Genomic DNA, 19942 nt, shown 5'->3' on the forward strand with positions numbered 1-19942 from the left:
CCTTTTTATTTTTAGTGTACTTGTTCTGTATCCCTATGCTCTTCGGTTGTTGTGATCTCCCCTGAATTTTGCTTACGGTAGACGGTGGATCTTTGCTAGGCTATGAGCTAATCGTCGGCCTATATTTTGTCCTATAAGTTATATATAAGTGAGTGTGAATAGGAAGTGCGCTGCTGTTGTCAGGTTTAATTTAAGCACCTACAGGCTGTGTGCAATATAGAGGTAATATTTTGGGCTGCTTTTGATGGTGGCAGCTTAATACTACTGGAGACCATTAAGCACCTGCTCAACCATGGCAAATGAGAACGCGTGTGAGGGTGTATATGCATATGCGTGCATGTGAATATGTATGCGAGTGCTGTTGTCTTCGTGTGTGTGTGTGTGTGTGTGTGTGAGCCGCGGGTTGTTGTTGTTATGTGCTAACAGGCACCTTGAGCAGAGCATATGGTGCTATTAACACTGATAGGGCAAGCAGGGTACAGTGTAGCACACATAACAGCTGTTGAGCAGATCCCAACTTTTCCTTCTAGATTTCCTCTAGAAAATATTCAAAACACGTGCTGCTTCATGGAAATCGAGTGACCGGGCGAATTCCCTTTTTTGATTTCACGAAATCTACGTAAATCTACTTCAGTCATGAGGGAGAGATGCAGATGAAGGGGACAAGGGCGGTTAAATAAGGATTATAAAGCCTTGAGACGATTGCGCCAAAAGGTTTTTGCCAATATGCGTTCTTGTTTTTGTGTCCTCCATGATGTGTCTGATTTAATACCCGATGGCTGAAGTACAATTCCAAGGCAAAAAAACAACAACACTAAGGGTGAAGGATGGATAAAGATCCGTGAAGTTTGCTTGCCAACAGTGGATGCATCGGATGGTGACGACTCGGATGAATGGGAAGCCCCAAGATTCATTCCAAAAACGATGCGTCACATCCAAACTAGCTGGCACAAACAAAAAGTGCTATGGTCTACACGTACACAGGTGGTTAAAACAGCTGGGAAATGAAGCCCGGTGTGCCTGTGGGATGGTACAACCTCAAGCACACAGCTCCTCTCCGATTGTAAAGACGCGTTCTCTTCCCTCGCACTCTTGAGAAATCAGTTCTTGCGATGAAAACTTGGGACTTTGAACGTTCTCCACAAGGACACAAGTATCGAGATGGATTTCTTTAGTGTTGAGATCCAAAGGGAGCCAAACAGCACTTGAGGGTAACTTGAAGAAGTATCCCTAATGGGTTTCTTGGAGTACCCCCATATGGTAGAGGTTTACGGAAGCGGCGTCAGCATTAGGGAACCCTGCATTGAAGACGTCCTTCACTTTGCCATCTGGGGATTCCCCTGTGGTTGCAAACTCCTTAAAGTCCCCATGGAATGAACTCCCATTACCTTTACTTCCCGGAAAACAGTAGTATCTTTAATGGTGACCTCATGCTGCACCAATAGGCGTAAACATAAATTCCAGCCAATAAAACCATCACAGATCTTTGAACAATCCCGCCCCTCCACCCCTCCCATCAAATAAAACTGCCTTTCTCTACTCGACTGGTATTCCATTGGTTTAGACTTTTGAATGATCCCTCGCTACGTTATGTCCCGCCCCAGCATCCTGTTTGAACAGGAAATACATCAAATCAAGGAAGTAAAGATGCTTTTCATGGGGTCTTAAAGGTTTATTTGAAGCCCCTTTATAGAGTGTAAAGATACACATTAAAATATTGGGGGCTCCATTGTATTCCCTTCCCTACTGTTACACTATGTCACAGTATGTCACAGTAAATAACTCTGCAGTAATCTACTATGTGTGTGTGTGTGTGTGCTTATGTGCTGTATATGGGGCTAGGGGCTTACAAGCCATTATCTCTGCTCAGTTAGTTGCTACTGAGCGTGTATGTGTGTGTGTGTATGTGTGTGTGTGTGTGTGTGTGTGTGTGTGCGTGTTGACTATGTCATTGACCCCGAGCGAGGCGTGAGGACAGCGGGGAGCTCGCTCAGAGGTTAAACGCTTTCTTTCTGACATGTCATCAAATATATGGTTTCACTCGTTCTCCCTCTGCGCCCTCTCCTCTTTCTTTCACCTTCCTCTCTCTCTCTCTCTCTCTCTGCCTCTCTCTCTCTCTCCTGCGATGGGCGACACACACGAGAAAAGAAAGCTCTGTCGCAGCATTATCCTGAAAAGCTCAGAGGGGGAAGGGGGACCCTGGTGGATATATAGCCTATAGCGCAACGAAACCACCGGAGAGGGAGGGGGGGAGAGAGGGAGAGAGAGATTGAATAAGAGAGGGGTGGTTAGGGGTCTAAAAGCAGGAAGGAAGCTGTTGAAAAAGGAGAGAGAGAGGGAGAGAGCGCAAAATTGTGTACCATTAAATTTTATAACCTGTTTTCCATTGTTTTGGCTTGCTGCAGAGGTATTATTACACTCCGGCATATGGCATAACAACATGATAAACCCAAATAACACACATGTGCCAAAACAGCTCCTTACCAACCTGAAAATGAGGTCAGAAATGACATTAATAGAGTCACAATGGACTTTGGTGTGTGTGTGTGTATGGCTGCATGTGTGTGTGTGTGTGTGTGTGTGTGTGTGTGCCATCGTGTCGGTATTTGTTTCTCCTCCTTGAGGGATTGGGAATTGCCATCACACCCTGCTGCGTAAAAGGAGGAAGGAGAGAGAGAGAGGGAGAGGGGAAGGAGGAAGAGTGTGTGTGTGTGAGAGCGCCTGTGTGTGTGTGTGTGTGTGGGGGGGTGGGGTGGGGGGGTTTCGCTTACAAAGGAACACCATTCAGCGGAGAGACGTCCGCCTGAATGAGCCGACGGAGACGTACGGGCTGATCGATAAACGGATACGAGCATCGCGGCCTGCGGAGCTAAGCAGAAAAAAAAAAAAAAAAAAAAAAAAAAAAAAAAAAGGGCAGGAGAAAAAGGGGAGGAGGGGGGGGGGTTGAAGTGACACCCCCCATTCCACCTCCTATCCTATACTTCTTCTATGGTTTCTTACTCTGAATTCATTGCTCAAAACACCCCCCGAGATCTCATCATCTCCTTTTCTCTTCCACCTCATGTCTCTCTCTCCTCTCTCTCCTCTCTCTCTCTCTCTCTCTCTCCATGTCTCTCTCCCTCCCTCTCTGCAGCAGAGCAGAGACGAGAGCGCAGTCAGCTACTATGGGCACTGCAGTGTTACGCTATAGCACAACCAGAGAACGAGAGGGGGAGGGGGGAGGGGAGGGGGGGGTAGGAGGAGAGGGGAGTGGGGGGGTAGAGGAGGGAGGGATAGAGCGGAGGAATGGATGGAGAGAAAGAGGGGGGAGGGGGGGGGGGAGGAGAGGAGAGGAGAGGCTGAAAAGCGATAATAAGCAATCCGGCACTCCAGCCCCGCAACCGTGGTAATAAAGCAGCCCGACTTGTCAGCGGTGATGACGGGTAGAAAAAAGGGGGGTGGGGGGTGGGGGGGGAGGTACACACCGTCTTAAACCCCCCCCCCCCCCCCCCCCTCAACACACACACACACACACACACACACACACACACTGACTACAGCAGAAGAGAAGAGGTTAAGAGAGGGAAGAAGGAAAGAAAGAAAGAAAGAAAGAAAGATAGCACAGACTGAATAGAATAGAATAGAATAGAACAGAACAGAATAGAATAGAATAGAATAGAATAGAATAGAAAAATATTATTTCTGCACTGTTTTGTCATGTCAAGGACAGATAGAGAAAGTGACATATTTTGTGCGTGAAATAAATTCAGCCGGAGAATTCTGGAGCGCCTTGGCTTCTTTCAGATAAATTCCTCTCTCTCTTGATTCTGTCCTATTCTATTCTATTCTAGTCTATTCTGCTAAAGTCATGTCAAGTGACTAACATCCAGCCTGCTAAGCTATTTTTTGGCCCATAACAGTACAGTACAGTACAGTATGGTATATTATAGTATAGTATAGTATAATATAATATAGTATAGTATAATATAATGCAGTATAGTATAGTATAGTACAGTAGGATATAGTTTAGTACAGTACAGTACAGTACAATATAGTATAGTATAATGCAGTATAGTACAGTATAGCACAGTAGAATGTATAGTATAGGATAGTATAGTATAGTATAGTATAGTATAGTATGGTATAGTATAGGACGGTACAGTATTGTACAGTATAGTATAGTATAATATAGTATAGTACAGTATAGTACAGTAGAGTGTAGTATAGTATAATACAGTATAGTACAGTATAGTACAGTACGACATAGTATAATATAATGCAGTATAGTACAGTAGAGTGTATAGTGTTGTATAATACAGTATAATACAGTATAGTATAGTATAGTATATAGTATGGTATAGTATAGTATAGTATAGTATAGTATAGTATAGTATAGTATAGTACGGTATAGTATAGTATAGTATAGTATAGTATAGTATAGTATAGTATAGTATATTACAGTACAGTACAGTAGAGTAGAGTACAGTAGAGTACAGTGGAGTACAGTAGAGTATAGTAGAGTATAGTATATATATATATAAACACCTCGTTGTGTTCTGCAGAATGCGTTACGGTACAGAATGCGTTACGGTACAGAATGCGTTACGGTACAGAATGTGTTACGGTACAGAATGCGTTACGGTACAGAATGCGTTGCGATACAGAATGCGTTACGGTACAGAATGCGTTACGGTACAGAATGTGTTACGGTACAGAATGCGTTACGGTACAGAATGCGTTGCGATACAGAATGCGTTACGGTACAGAATGCGTTACGGTACAGAATGTGTTACGGTACAGAATGCGTTACGGTACAGAATGCGTTGCGATACAGAATGCGTTACGGTACAGAATGCGTTGCGATACAGAATGCGTTACGGTACAGAATGCGTTGCGATACAGAATGCGTTACGGTACAGAACGCATTGCGGTACAGAACGCGTTACGGTACAGAACGCGTTGCAGTACAGCAGGTGTAACGTTTATGTTTTTTAAACACACGGCGCTGCCCCGGAGCTGCTGCTGTCTCTGGCTGGAAGACGCTGGCAGGGACGAGGAGCTTTACCACCGCTGCTCCCTACAGAGCTAATCAGCTAAAACCAAAGCTGGCTGCCTGACCTCGCTGGCCTACCTGGGCTCTGCTGCTGTGCTGTCCGGTCCCCCCCCACCCCCCACCACCACCACCCCCCCAACTCCCCTCTACCCCCCCCAGCCTATCTTTATGTCACCCTGCTGGCACCGAAACTATTGACTGCAACACTTTCAAAGTCACCTCAGCTGTCATACGGATGCCCCCCCCCCCCCCCCACCCCCCACCCCCACACTCAATATTTTTTTGCTTTATTTACCCTTCGTCCGCTTCGATCGTTCGTTTTGGCCGCTATTTTCATTTTCTTTCTAGCCAGTTTCTCTGAACGGGCCTGGAAACGCATCACCTCCTTGTTTGATGCTTGATGTTTTGAGCTTTCATGAACTAAATACATAGCCAATACATAAAGGTATGACTTTTGGACTATGCTGACTACAACTTATGCCAAGGCACAAGGATGACGCTTCAGTGAACTCTAGTGACTCCCTATCAGTTAATGGAAAGTTCCCCAATGAGTTTATTATATGCATCAGCACCATTTCCATCGATTTTATTTCCCTTTTTTTTAGCCATTTTGTTGTCGTTTCACCATTTTCCACTTTTTCCACTATGCATTTTTGTTGTTTGTTTGCTTCTTTTGTTCATAAGGCGAGATGTGTCATAACCTCCTTGGGGTTTTTCATCTCGCCTGCACAAAATTGCCATTTTTTTCCCCCATCTTTCTATGTTTTATAACTGGGAAAATGAACTAAACCACTCATTTTCCGTCTCTCACAAAAAAAATGAAAAAATTAAACAGACAGATTCAGAGCCATAAACCTGATTCTTGTTGAGAGAGAATACCTTTGTACACTTGCCAGTGTGTACTCATGCATATATGTGTGCTTTTGCCTATGTGCTTGCATGTCAATGTGTGTGTGTGTGTGTCTCCATCCTAACTCACAGAGAGAGAGACTAAGTCAATACACCCTCTCTCTGCATGTAACGGAGTAGACAGAAAATACACCTTAACACACAATAATCCAGGTCAGCATGCGCCTCTGGCTCTGGAAATGGCCATGGATTTTTTTGGAGACAATTAACCAGAGGAAAGGCTGAGGGAGACACGGGTGAAAGGTGGAGGGGAGATCGTAAAAACAGTGGGGGGGGGGGGGGGGGGGGGGGGGCGAAGAGAAAGAGGTTAACGGAGAGAGAAAATGAGTGTGAATGTGAGAAAGAGCCAGAGAGAAGAGGGGAAAGAGAATGAGCCAGTGGGAGATGGTGACAAGAGGAAAAAAAACAAGAGAGAGAAGAGAGGGAAAGAAATGTCATGTTGTGAAAATGAGTACAGAGCTAGAGGAATGGAGGGATAAGGGGGGGAGATGTGGAAAGGTAAGGCGAGAGAAGTAGAAAGAGCAAATGAGTGCAAGAGACAGAGGAAGAAAGGGGGGAGATTGTGAAAATGGGAGAGAGGAATAGAAAGAGAGAGAAATCAGAGGGAGATTAAATCGAGGTTGGGATCATTTAAGGGGGAAATCAGAATTCTAAGGAAGCAAAATACTCTCAACCCCACTTCAGGAGAGCCAAAAAAAAAAAAAAAGTGAACGATAACATCATCACATAAATACACCAATAAAGAGCTTTTACTATTATATAGATCAAATTTTTGCCAGTTATGCCCTTCTGACTGCACACCCTTGATTCATTTCTGCATGCGTTTTTGTGTATGTGTATGTGTATGTGTATGTGTGTGTGTGTGTGTGTGTGTGTGTGTGTGTGTGTGAGCCCAGGTGTATTTAAGTGCAGGTGTGGATATCACAAGTGCAGAGAGAAAAGTAATTTCTCCAAAAAAATGGCAACATACTGCATGTCCAGAGCGAGGCCTTATGACTGAAACGTCAACAAAAAAGTAATAAAAGTAGATGCAGCGGTGACCTTGTGTGTTTTCTATGGACTTGGAACTCTAAAGTGACTCTAAATTTCCTGCACCACAATAGAAAATGCAGTGGTATGCGTATCATTTTCAATTTTTTTTCTTGGATCCCACAAGAGGCAATTTTAAAAATCCTACGTGTAATATTGTCAAATTAATAGTGATATCTTAATAGGATTACTGTCAAAACAACTGAGACTATATGGTAGGTAACGGTATTGTAAGTGCAAGTGTTTCTCAAAATGAAAGACTACATTTCCCATAAACCCTTGCTTCTTATCATATGAACATTATGCACACGCGGATACACACACAAGCACACCGGCCTATTGGTTTAAGTGAAGCTCCAGCTGCAACATGACATATCAGACAGTATAGGAGTCAGTATAGGGGAGAGAGAGAGAGAGAGAGAGAGAGAGAGAGAGAGAGAGATGAATAAAAAAAAATACTGACAGTAAAGTATCGTGCTCAATCCTTCACTCTCACAGGTTTTGGCATATTGCTGAAGGACTTTTATTCTGAAGGTGCTAAGGGAACTGTGCTAAGGGGGAGAGAGAGTGAGAGAGAGAGAGAGATTAATTTTTAAAAAAGTACTGACAGCAAAGTATCGTGCTCAATCCTTCACTCTCACAGATTTTGGCATATTGCTGAAGGACTTTTATTCTGAAGGTGCTAGGGGAACTGTGCGTCCAGCAGCTAGCATTAGCTTTAGCTCCCAGCTCCGGAAAGCTGTGTTTTGGGAAAATGAAAGCCTTTATTGGAAGTTTGATGGTAACATCTACATGACTACTAAGGCCCAGGAGGAAGGATTTGAGCCACAGAGATGAAGCGTTTTGTATAGAAGTCTTTGGGACGCTAGTAATGGCACGTAAAAATCAACGCCATCTAGCGTCCCTTTGGGGCTACTAAGGGTTAATTGCTATGGTGGCAACACAAGTCTGGGCATTAAGGCTGTAAAGTCTGTCACACTTGCTTGAGAACTGTGCAGATGAGTCTGTTAGCAAACTGTCAGAACTCAACTGAAAGCTAACGTTAGCGACGAGGCTAACGTAGCTTTATCACAGACTGGACTCCTCTCTCTAGCTCTTCTAGTCAACATTAGCATGTTAACAATCCATGGCAGCAAGGAGACAGAGAAGCTGCTTTGGTTCTTGCTGTAAAACCTCTCAGCTCAGTGACTTGCTACAGAAGCTAGTCCAACGGTTCACAGCAAAATGGCCGCCACTCTGACCATCCTGGAACATTGATTTGAACTGGAATGACTGTTCTATCCATTCAAGTTCTGTGGCAATAACGTTCCAAAAGCTCTGACAGAAATCAAGAGTGAGTCCAACAATACCAGAGGCCTTTCTCCCGTCCATACCTTTGCAAAGCAGCATACAGTTCCTCCAATGCCAGAGATTTCCCCCATCTCATCACTGGAGCCTTCAGAGACATTTGGCAGAACTTCAAGAAAAGTCTATCATATCACAGAGCTCTGCATAGAAACAAGTTGCTTGTCGCTCTGTAAGTTCCTGTCCTGTAGCAGAGTGTAAAGAGTGAATACGCTTGCTCTACCCATTCTTTTTGCCCAGGCCAAAGACAAATTTAGATGGAGCGTCCATCTCAGAGACATTCTGACAACGGGACCTGACTGAAGCCCTCTGAGTCTTGGTGAAACCCTTTTTTGATTTGAGGACTTCAATATGTCTTGTATTTCCTGTGGACTCTATTAAAGTTCACAGGAAGTTCCACTATATCAATCTCTAGATCGTGCAAAGCTCTGGTAATATCCTTTGTGACACTGAAAGTATACTGCTGACAAAACTGCCCGATTTCCACCTTTCTCACAACTGCCTTAAAGATTTAAAATCAGGCTTTTAGTTTTTAAATTCTTCCAAAAGAACCTAAAACCATCTTTAAATTAAAATTAACACCACAGAGCAGTATTAAAATGCCAGTACTGCACTCTTATGTTTGATATTTCCCATCAACACATACAAAGGACCAATCTGTGAACTGTAAAACCAAAAAAAAAAATATATATATATTCTATCAGTCCCTGTAGTAGGAGCATAAACATTTATAAAAACAACATTAAAATGTACAAAAACAGCTTGGACTATAACATGAGTCTTCCCTCCACTGTTACCCCCCCCCCCCTTCTCTCTTCCAGTCTACCTCATTCAAACCTTCACTATGAGTCCCTGTACAAACATTTCAGTCTAGAGTGACTATTTTAAAAATGACTCATGGGCAAAGATGAAAAAAATACAATAGCGAAAATAACTTAAAAGTAAGGAAATCGTCATCGTTAAAAGTTCTTTTGTTCGTTCTCTTCTGTGTTCGTTTGAGTTTTTGTACTTTTTTTTTTCAGTCGGTGAAACCCCCTTTTCCTCTACTTCTCCATTGCAGAATCCAAAAATAAAACATCTTTGTCTGAGAAATAGTCTTCAACTTTGACCCCTTTCAGCAGCCTGATTCTCTCCACACTTCTAATTTTACAAGTCAGAGACGTTTTTTTACATTGAGACATCTCACTGCCGCTGTCAGACAAGAGTCCTCATTCCCTCTAGACTCACACTCCCTCTTCCTCTCTCTGTTTAACAGCTGTTTTTTCCCCTTTTTGCCTTTTTTCACCGTTCCCTTCTTTTGCCTTCCAGCCAGCCGCTATTGGGACTTCTCGTTTTTCTGCAAACATCACGCCCTCTCATCATCCGACACTGTCCTTCGCAGCGGAACAGGTAGTGTGTTTCAGTCCAGAAAAACCTGCAGCATTTCTGTTACCGCAGCACAGTGGAACCATCTTCATTAGAGCCATTAGAAACAGCAATATTCTCATTAGAAGCATCAGGCTTATCAGATGTCCCTCTTTCCCACAGCCGAAGCATTTCACTGTCTCACATGAAACTTATAACACAGAGTCAAAATCATCAATCCTTAGTCTGAAGGTGAGATTGAACTTGTTTATTCATTGGGGAAACTATTTTTTTTTTTGCATGTCCGGACAACTGCCTGTCCAAAAAACTTCATCTCTGACAAACAACGGGACGTTCGACAAGGTCACTTTTTTTTTGTCCTTCACAACGAAAAAGCAGACAGGAGCCCCCCCCCTCCCTCCCTTTCCGACTGTATTTACATGCTACAAACATGAAGAGAGAGAGAGAGAGAAAGAGAGAGAGAGACCTTGACAGGAAAGGCATGCCAGATGAATGGAGGTGATTGGGAAGCTGTACAAGGCATTAAGGGTTCTCAAATGTGTAAATGTGTTAATGTCATGGACCCCCCCAAATACACACTCATTGGGCCACATTACCCACCCCCCAAACCCCCACCCCCCCTCCCCCCATATGGTGATTTTTGGATGTTAGGTTGAAGTGTGTAACTGTTTAACTGTTCACACTGAATGTGGAGAGACAATTCCCCCCCCTTGGGCGTCCACTTTGAGATCCACTGGTTTAAGGGAGAGTGACAGGAAAGATGAGTAGAGTAGTAGACACAGAGAGAGAGAGAGAGAGAGAGAGAGAGAGAGAGAGAGAGAGAATGCGCTAATCGGACGGACTGATGCGCACTGACAAGGAGCCGCCGGAGATCTACACACAACGACGGAAAAGGGGGGTGGGGGGGTTAGAAAAGGAAAATGACATGACAGAGCGACGGGTTGATCGAGCGTGGGAAAGAGGAGAGAGGAGGAGGAGGAGAGAGAGAAGGAGAGAGGAGAGGAGGAGAGGAGGAGAGGAGGGGGGTTGGCTGGCTGAGGGGAGCTTTGCAGTGCTACAGAGACGCAGCGATAACCAAGAGGTAATGCGTAAAAACGAGGAGCGAGAGAGGGGGAGAGAGAGAGGGGGAGAGAGAGAGAGAGAGAGAGAGAGATGAGGAGAGGGGTTGAGAGAGATAAGGGAGAACGGGACAAGGAGTAAAATAATGACGCAGAGACCGCATCCATCAAACCAATCAATCACTATCTATCTATCTATCTATCTATCTATCTATCTATCTATCTTATCCTATCCTACACATTTGAGACGCAGTTTACATTATCCCATGTCATTATTGTATAGCACTTCTGGAGAGAGGGAATAAAAACTGAACATCCCTCCATTCCCCCCAAACCGTGTGGCGGCGCAACTTTACGCGCAACAATGCGCAGTGGCCAAACTGTGCCAAACACGTGTGTAGCCTGTGTGTGTACGTGTGCGTGCGTGCACCTGAGACACAAAGAAAGAAAGAAAGAAAGAAAGAAAGAAAGAAAGAAAGAAAATGAGTTCATGAGTGGCAAATGCGCAAAGAGGCAGACTGGCGCGAGAAGAGAAGAGAAGGAGAAGGAGAAGGAGAAGGAGAAGGAGAAGGAGAAGGAGAACTCACCCGGGCGTATTTGGAGGAGTAGGGGTCCTCGAACAGCGCCCAGACAAACGGCTGCCACACCTCCCACCACGTCGCCCTGCGGCCGTCCTCCTGCATGCACAGCCGCTTCAGGTCGCCGTCCGCGCCGCCGGTGAGCGCCGGGTCATCCTCGGGCACGTCCGGCTCGGGGGTCTCGAAGCTGTCCAGCGCCTCCTCGGCGTCGCGGTGCTGCCGGTAGTTCATCCAGCAGCACGCCTCCACGTCCGTCTCGTCGATGCCCCAGAAGGCGAGCTCCTCCTCGAAGAGCGGCCCGCACACATCGTTGGGGCAGTGGAGCTTGCCGGTGCGGTAGTAGTTGAGGATGAAGGCGAAGGTGGCCGGGTGGCGGTCGAAGAAGAACTCGTCGGACTTGGGGTCGTAGTCGAAGTTGCTGAAGGCGTCGGGCTCGGTCAGCCAGGACAGGCGCGTCCCCGGCAGCGTCTTCAGGGTGCTCCGGTAGGTCTCGTGCCGGATCCCGCCGCAGTTAATCACGATCTTCTCGCTGTCTGACGCCGAGCAAGTCATGGCTGCGCTGGAACATGCTTCGGTCGGTGCGCCCGACTGCCGCTGCTGCTGCTGCTGCTGCTGCTGCTACCGCTGCCGCTGTGCCTCCCCATCCAACGCCGCTCCCCCGCTCGGTAGGCTACTGTTATAGCTACCGTCCCGACCAGGAGTCACAGGGCCAACTGACAGGAGGAGAGGAGAGGGAGAGGAGGACAGGGAGAGAGGGAGAGGGATGGGGAGGGGGGAGGAGTCTGCGGGGCTGGGAGCGCGTGCGCGTGCGTGCGTGTGTGTGAGAGAGAGAGAGAGGGAGGGAGAGAGAGAGAGAGAGAGAGAGAGTGTTACTATGTGTCTGGTGTGTCTGTCAGCGTGTGTGTGTGTGTGTTGACAGAGAGAGGGAATGTTGGAGATGCAGATTTTATGCACCAAGATAGCCTAAGTTTGCCTTCTGATTGATTGATTTGATATTATTGGACCATTTTGTTATTGTCAAAGTCACATTGTCATGATTGTTAACTGAATCTATTTATATTTTGTTGATTTTGCTTTGGCAATAAGCGCTTCTGTATTTCTGCCAGTAAAGCACCTTTGAATTTGAATGCATTGGACTGAATAAAAATGAACTGAATTGAGAAGCAGAGGGAAAGTGACATATGATGGCTTTGACTTTTCACTGTAAATGCTCAAAGAAATATACAAACACAGCTTTTATAATTTCTGAATGCCCCCTACTGTGTGGGTCAATCTGCCCTGCAAAACCACCCAAGTGGAGAAACTGCACTATAATGCAGCAAATGCACACACACACACACACACAGGCTGTCCCAGGGATCAAACCTGTGATGTAACAGTTACGGTCCGGTCTGACCACCAGAGAACCTGAGAACCACAAGAACCAACAGAGAAACAGCGTCTTATGTTAGAGATTGCGCTGGTAACACTTTACAATAAGGGTCACTAAGTTAAGGGTTAGTTAATGCTTAATAAGCATTAACTAACCCTTAATTAACAGTTAACTAATGTGTAATTTACTAATGGTGTTCATGTTAACTAAGGTATTAATTTATACATTATTTAATAGTCATCTTTATAAACTATTAAATAATGTATAAATTAATACCTTAGTTAACATGAACACCATTAGTAAATTACACATTAGTTAACTGTTAATTAAGGGTTAGTTAATGCCCTTATTAAGCATTAACTAACCCTAACTTAGTGACCCTTATTGTAAAGTGTTACCATTGCGCTCTGGAAAAAGGCTCATCTAGTCATGAGGAAAGAGAGATCCAAGACGCTCCAAAATAGGTTCAAAAGCCTTTATTCTTCAATTTTTAACTTTTCATAATGAATAGAATAAAGGCTTTTGAACCTATTTTTGAGTGCGTTGGATGGCTTTTTCCTCAGAGCCAAAAGAGTTTCCACATTGCGTTGAAAACTTTTGTTCAAAATGTCATTGAACATTCAACCAGAATATGAACAAACTAGCCTAAAGACTGGTAATAACCAATTAGGTCTATGCAAAGGATCAACAAAATACAATTTTGAAGTATTTGGGGTTTTAAAACACTCATTTTCAGCCACTGTTATTTTCCATTGAAACAACTTCACAGTCTCCTGAGGTGCTCGACTGTGCCTTCTCGCTCCAGTTCAGCAGCCAAAGACAGTGGAAACCGGCAGATCACAGAGCCGCCACCCGCAGAGCGAGAATCCATTAACATCATTTCATTCTAACACAAAATATGGGTTTAGAACAAAGTGAATGAATTCTCTTTACTTTGAAATGGCTTCAGAAAACAGTTGATGAGGAAGAAATGAAGGGTTTTTATTCCAAAACCCCATAGATTCATTCAACATAGAACCTGATTTTCATTGTGAATATTAAAAAAAAGCATAGATAATTAAATCCTATACTATTTTTTATAAGAAAAGGAATCAAGATAGCTAACCTTAGTTTTAATTTCACTCCAGCAGTCAACTTGTCAGAGGAACTGTCACATTTTTTAAATGAAATGAAATGAAATATTCAGCTTGCCCACTCTGCTCTTTCAAAGTGAAGTACCAAGTCAGAATATACAGCAGGTCCCTGTTTATAATTTAATGGGACAACATTACTCTACAAAGAGGCAACATTGCTTCTTGAAAATGATGGTGCCAAACACTGGAGAATTATTATTTGAATCGCAGCACAGTATTTCATGAGTTAGAGAAGTGACTTTTAGAAAAGAAGCAAGTGAGTCACATCACAACAAATCATATGCAATATCAATATTTTGGGTGGAGGGTGCAATATATGGGCGTAGTCCATTATGGGGGTAACCTAGGGTCCCTGTGCTATTCTGATGCTTATGTGTAATTGAGTGTAGTACGATTATGTGTTCAATGTGCAATGTGATTGTTTACATGTGTGTTTATTTTTTTTAAAACAGAGCTGCTATGATGCATAACAAATTTTGACAATAAAGTTCTATCGTATCATATCATATTGTATCGTATCACATCGTATCACATCGTATCGCATCGTATCCTATCGTATCATATGAGCTCATACTGGGGAAAGCAATGTAAAAACTCTAAATTAAGATATTATTATTTTCCATTTTGAAAACAAGCGATGTCTCTTACTAAATAATTCCGGTAAATCTCATTATGGAAAAGAAAAAAACATTTAAGTGGGTTTTTTTCCTTGCAATTTAAAAGCAGCTGCATACAGAAAACTGCCATATTCAGCCTGGAGTCATCTGCGTAACCTTTTTTTTTTTCTTGATGAATGAAACCTGAACGAAATCCTTTGAAGCCTTGATGCTTTGAATCTTGAAGAGCTTTTGAATCATGATGCAGCAAAATGCAAATGGCCTCAAGTGTGCTGTAGGACTGCAACTGTCTGTAGAACGGCTTCACCAATGTGAAACGGCCCTACAGCACCAAAGCACTTCTTCTCAGTGTGATCTGCGCTTCATTGGCAGCCAGTAATTTGTTTGTTAAAAAGAAAAACTCAGCAACTGAGCTCTGCATATGTCTGGTGCAAAGAAAGCTACTACATTATTACAATTATACACACACACACACACACACACCGTGACTGCAGTGTGCTGCATTGTAGAATGCGTGTTTTATTTGCCAGTTTGCAGATGATAGTCTATTATATTTAAACACAAGTCTATGGGAAACTCACAGTAAACTCATGCATACCAACAACTGACATTTGTTGGATGCTTTTATTCATCCAAAGCACCATTACATTTTTTATTATGGGTGGGAATCAAACCCCTAACACAGTGTTGGTGCCTTGCTCCACCCATTGAGCGAGCACACACACACACACACACACACACACACACACACACACTGTAGCCACATCCAGAGTATAATTTGAACGGTGTCTTGCATGACAAATGGGTCTCTTCCTTTCCTAAGCTCTCATCTGTCCTCTCGTTTTGGTCCTCTCTCTCTCTCTCTCTCCCTCTCTCTCTCTCTCTCTCTCCCCGCTGCATCGCTCCCTTCCTCCACTGTCTTTCAATCTACTAAAACACTTTGCTCAATTAGACCGGAGCAGGAGGGATATGATAGAGTGTTTCACGCCCACCCTCCCCTCCCTTCTTTCTCTCTCTCTCTTTCTCTCTCTTTCCCCCCCCTCTCTCTCTCTTTCCAAGACACAGTTCCTCCAACAGCAATGAGAGAGAGAGAGAGAGAGAGAGAGAGAGAGAGAGAAGCTAGAGGCAGAATGATGATTTGCTGAGCTCCACAAAATGGGGAGAAAAGACTGCAGACCATCAGACCATTAGTGCTCCCCCCCCCTCTCTCTCTCTCACACACACACACACTCTCTCTTTCTCTCTCCTCCTCTGCCTCGCTCTCTTCTCCTCCTCCTCTCCTCATCATCTCTGCTCCTTCTCCTCTCTCTCTCCCTCTCCCTCTCCCTCTCTCTCCAGTGCAGAGCTAATGTGCTGTGTTAGTCTATTGAGAACAGTCTGCAGCACCGTGCTCTACTGTATAAGGTCCTCTCCTACGTCACTCACACACACACACACACACACACATACACACACACACACACACAGTGCAGTGCTATGGCTCAGTGGAATACCCACAGCCACACACATGCACCCACACACATAGTAGACCGTGAAACACAAGCATATGCGGGCAAATACACACACACACAATAACCCATAACGTTAGGTTTTTACATTCTCCCAGTCTTCTATATGGCATCTTTGTTGCCGGGCGGAAACCTCGTAACTCCCATTTCGGTGTTTTTTCGAAACCCCCATTGGACACAGTGAAAAATCCACGGTGACATATTGGAGATGCGTTCTATTTATATACATACATACATTTACATATATTCCCTCATACACACGGAAACACACATGCTGACACTGCGTTGGAAAGTGAATTTTTTTTTTGCTGCAGTGAAAGCAAGAATGAATCCCTCTCTCTCTCTCTCTGCCTCCCATTGAGCCCTCTACCTCGCTCGCCCTCCCTCCCTTCCTCTCTCGTTCCCTTCGCTCCCTCCCCTTTTTGTCATTGTCTCCCCCCCCCCCCCCCTCTCTCTCTCTCTCTCTCTGTGTGACCCTGTTCTTCCTTTCACACGGTGCCCCGTACCTTTCGGCGTAAATCACCCCTCTGCTTCATCTCTCTCTCTCTCTCTCTCTCTCTCTCTCTCTCTCATGTCACCTTTCCCTCCCTCCCTCCCTCTTCCTCTCTTCCACCTGCCTCCCTTCTGCACTGGGAGACTCGCCGTTCTCTAAAATGTCCCGTTCCCTCTTTTCTCGCCACGCTGTTCCAGCGAGAATATGAAGATGAATATGAATATGAAGACGTGTCACTTTCATCTGTGTCGACTTAACTCTCTCTCTCTCTCTCTCTCTCTCTTCTTTCATCTCATCTCTCATTCACCCTTCCTCCCTGTCCTTCCTTCCTTCCTTCCTCCCTTTCCTCTCTCTTTCTTTTTTCCTCTTATGCCCTCTAGTCTTGGTCATTCAGTCTGCCACTTTGCTGGCAGTGCTGTTCTGTTGAATAAAGAAACTGCTCTCTCTCTCTCTCTCTCTCTCTCTCTCTCTCTCTCTCTCTCTCTCTCTCTCTCTGGCTTTATACATCCAGGCAAACTGCAATGAACTGGACTTCAGCACAAGAGGGAGAGCGAGGGATGGAGAAAGAGAGAGAGAGAGAGGGTGGGGGGTGTACTAAACTCTGAGGTGCTCAAGTGTGTGTGTGTGTGTGTGTGTGTGTGTGAGTGAAAGAGAGATAGATATAAATAAAGAGGTGTAGGTTTAATCATACATGGATAAATGTAAAGCAACAAATTAGAAATTAATAGAATAATAGAATAGAAATTAATAGAATAGAATAGAATAATATGAATAGAATAACTTGTTTTATTTCTTTTTTTTTTTTTTTACAATGGAGCACAATGTGTAACAAACATTTCTGCAACAGTAAGCCTCAGTTTGGACATTTTTCTTATTTTGGAACAGTGTGCAGGTTGCTCTCATATGAACATATGTATTACAATATACTTTCCAGTTATTTTCTACCAGTCTGCATTGCCAAGTACAGAGAGAGGGAGATTTACGCTTTGCAGAAAATCCCCGAGGTATCCTTATTAGTCCTGTAGTCAGGATGGAGAGGCCGAGCTCGTCTGCTTTCAGCACCACGGACAGCGCCAGCCTACGACTGCTGCCTCCTCCGGAAAAACACGAAGTGGCGCGTTCGGCTTTTTCCGTAGAGCGACGGGACAGAACAGCAGCAGCGGTTGAAAATCCCCCGCTTGGCCAGCCGTGAGTGAAGACTTCAGACTTTGCAGGGGAAAAAATATTAAATGTTTAAAGGATATGTAAGCTAAAAAAGCGAGAAATATGAAGCGATAATGGCGGGGGGAAGATTTGAAACATGAAAACGGCGCGTGCGAGTAAAAGGAGCTCTTCTGATTGGCTGAGTCACGTTCGAATCCGTTAGAATTCAAATATTTATGCTAACCGAAAATCACCACTCACACCAGTACCTTACCTCAAATGATTCCACAGTTGTCTAGTCGGGGGAACAGTTTGGGAGTTTATCAAACAAAATTTTAGTTTTGCAGATAAAATTGTGAAAAATATTCACACCTCATCCAGGTGGTGATGAGAATTGCTTATTCTTGTTCTTTTTTATTCCTATTTTCATTGAGACTGGTCAAATATTGGGTTGAAATATAAAATGCCTGTGTAGGCTACAGCAGTAGGCTAATTCTCGACCTTTTTCTTATCAAGGACCCCTAATTTAGTCCACATTAGGGTCACGGACCCCCATTTGATGAGATTTTGTCTCTCGGACTCATATCTGACAATATTTTTATTGTTAGATATGATTTTGTCCAGAATTCCAGGACTATCTTTATTGTAGGCATAGATAACAGTGAGACTATGATCAAAATAGTCATTCTTCTGCATTCTCTTAATTGTGTTTTCTTGTAAATGAAATAACGGTGAAGTTTAAAAATTCATCAAATTGCTGGGGGACCCCTTGGAACCCCCTCAAGGACCCCTGGTGGTCCCTGGACCGCACGTTGAGAACCACTGGGCTAGAATATTATTCACTTTAGTATGGAAGAGGATTAGGGCCACGTGTACAAATTTATTTGAGTTCTGAGTTTAAAATCAGAATTTTGAGAAAAAAGTCAGAATTCTGAGAAAGAATTCAGAACTCAAAATTTTCAGTTTGTTTCTTTTAAAACCTTGTATTAAAAAAATTATATATCTTTTTGAAGTTGATGGTCAGCAGATTATTTGGAAGCTGGTTTTGGAACAAACTTATAGCACATGTGATTATTTTTTAATGCATTTTTAAACTTTGGATGGTTGCTATAGTGCCACCATCAGGCAGATTTCCCTCATTACTACTCTAAGCTCTGTGCATTATTAATCTAACATGGGAATTAAAAGCAAGAGTTTTTTTTTTTTTTTGGAGCTTTTGGCAAGACATATTATAGCAAGTAGAGGGAGAATTTAACGTAACAGCTACACCTGTGGTAATACTAATTACATGGTTCATAATTATCCCGTTTCATTCATCTTTCACTGTTTATTAATCCAATATCATTCCAATATCATTCACAGAGTATTATCTCGTTATACAGTATGTAATCAGTTACTTCACTGGTTTTAACCTCTTAATCTTCTCTTCATTTTTTTTTTCTTTTTCACCAGGCTCTGAATGACTGATGGGTTGTTAGTGGATGTTTGTTCTTGTGAGCAGTCACACACACACACACACACACACACACACACACACGCTCTCTCACACATAAACCTCTCTTTCACAACCCACACATGCAAATACACACACACACACACACACACACACACATACACACCCTTTCACAAACATGCACGCATGCACAAACCTTACGGAGATGGACAGTGCATTACCACATGCAAACACACACACACACACACACACACACACACACACACACTCAGTTAATTAAGTTAACATGCTGACTAAGGAGCTGTAGAGCTCTTTGCAGTATGAGAGTGATAAAGGAGGGGGAGTACACACACGCACACACACGGTATACACACTGTATACACACAGTACACGCACACACACGCACGCACGCACGCGCACACACACACACACACACACACACACACGAACACACGCAGAGACACATAGGATAACACAAAGTCAACCTGAAGAGACCTGTATCCGTTTTGACATTGCACCAATGGAAAAGGGGGGGGGGGGGGGGTGTGTGTGTGTGTGTGTGTGTGTGTGTGTGTGTATGATAGAGAATGTGTGTGTGTGTGTGTGTGTGTGTGCGTGAGAGAGAGCAGAAGAGAGTGAACATGAGGCGATGATTAGAGGAAAAAATGAAACATGAATGGGAGAGAGATGAGGTTTTGAGAGAGAGAAAGAGAGAGAGAGAGAGAGAGAGATGAGATTGTGTGAGCGCAAAAAGAGAAAGAGAGAAAGAGGGGAGCAGCTAGGAAGGGAGAGAGAGAGAGAGAGAGAGACAGTGATAAATTAGTAGCTGTGCTGACTGAGCAAAAAAAAAAAAAAAAAAAAGCGAACAGGAAAATCTCCTGTAGGTACAGCATTCACAATGACAGAGA

At 43.8% G+C, this 19942-nt stretch overlaps 1 pseudogene; it reads right to left on the minus strand.

The window, feature by feature from the left end:
* Positions 1-11324: 11324 nt before the first annotated feature.
* Positions 11325-11867, minus strand: LOC139667484 (voltage-gated potassium channel KCNC1 pseudogene; annotated as a pseudogene).
* Positions 11868-19942: the final 8075 nt, after the last annotated feature.

This window comes from Centroberyx affinis, unplaced genomic scaffold (genome assembly GCF_046629955.1).
Source record: "Centroberyx affinis isolate AG114_WGS23_722 - 3 ecotype Tasmania unplaced genomic scaffold, CSIRO-AGI_Caff_v1 ptg005556l_1, whole genome shotgun sequence".
Taxonomy (NCBI): domain Eukaryota; kingdom Metazoa; phylum Chordata; class Actinopteri; order Beryciformes; family Berycidae; genus Centroberyx; species Centroberyx affinis.